The sequence below is a fragment of the Terrapene carolina genome, unplaced genomic scaffold (assembly GCF_002925995.2).
Source record: "Terrapene carolina triunguis isolate 2854851 unplaced genomic scaffold, T_m_triunguis-2.0 Scaffold790, whole genome shotgun sequence".
NCBI lineage: Eukaryota > Metazoa > Chordata > Testudines > Emydidae > Terrapene > Terrapene triunguis.
The window spans coordinates 773,870-774,205 of NW_020665141.1; positions in this window are offsets into that span (position 1 = coordinate 773,870).

Here is a 336-nt window from a genome sequence, read left to right on the forward strand (position 1 = left end):
AACTGCCAACCTAGAATGGGGAAGGGAGGAGAGAACAAGAATGTGAGTATAGTCAGCCGGCTGGAACTGGGACCCCCCTTTGCACCACACACAGCCCCATCTCAGCCACCTCCTTCCCCCTCCCATCTCAGCCCACCCCACACACACCCTGGGCCCAGCCACCCCCCCCACACCCTTGGGCTCAGCCACCCCCCCACACACACTGGGCCCAGCACTCCCCCCTCCACACACACCCTTGGGCTCAGCCACCCCACACACACACACACACCCTGGGCCCAGCCACTCCACACACACACACACCCTGGGCCCAGCCCCCCCACACACACACCCTGGGCC